Below are 499 nucleotides of genomic sequence, written 5' to 3' on the forward strand. Positions count from 1 at the left end.
ACGGTTAGATAGGTATGTTATTTCCATTATGCAGTATATTGTAGACAGTACTTGTATACTTTGTTATCCAGCATAAATATCAGATTTTTCGGAAGCATGAAATTGTAATGTAAATTTCGTTCATTAATGTTGTAAGATGGCGCTTTCTCCGGGGGGGCTTCAGAGTCCCACTGGCATGTTGACTATGTTCCGGCCCGTTTACTTACTTGTTGTCAGTGTCAGTGTCTGAGTGGTAGATACAAAATACGACCAAGTGAACGTCAGAATATTAAAAAAACAGAAACCTAAAAATCAGTTGCCCATGCCAAACGAGCCGCAGAACCAAAACAATCTGTTAGCAGCGATATGATTTTACACATCGAAATTGAGAATCGCAGGTGTAGACAATATGCATAGAAATGAACACTAAATACATCTATCCCGGCCAGCAATCGAATCATCAATCTTCATGAGTGACGTAACTGGCATTTCCATCTATTTGCTTCTATTCCCACTATCC

The sequence above is a fragment of the Saccoglossus kowalevskii genome, chromosome 14 (genome assembly GCF_978046115.1).
Source record: "Saccoglossus kowalevskii chromosome 14, keSacKowa6.1, whole genome shotgun sequence".
NCBI classification, from domain to species: Eukaryota; Metazoa; Hemichordata; class Enteropneusta; family Harrimaniidae; genus Saccoglossus; species Saccoglossus kowalevskii.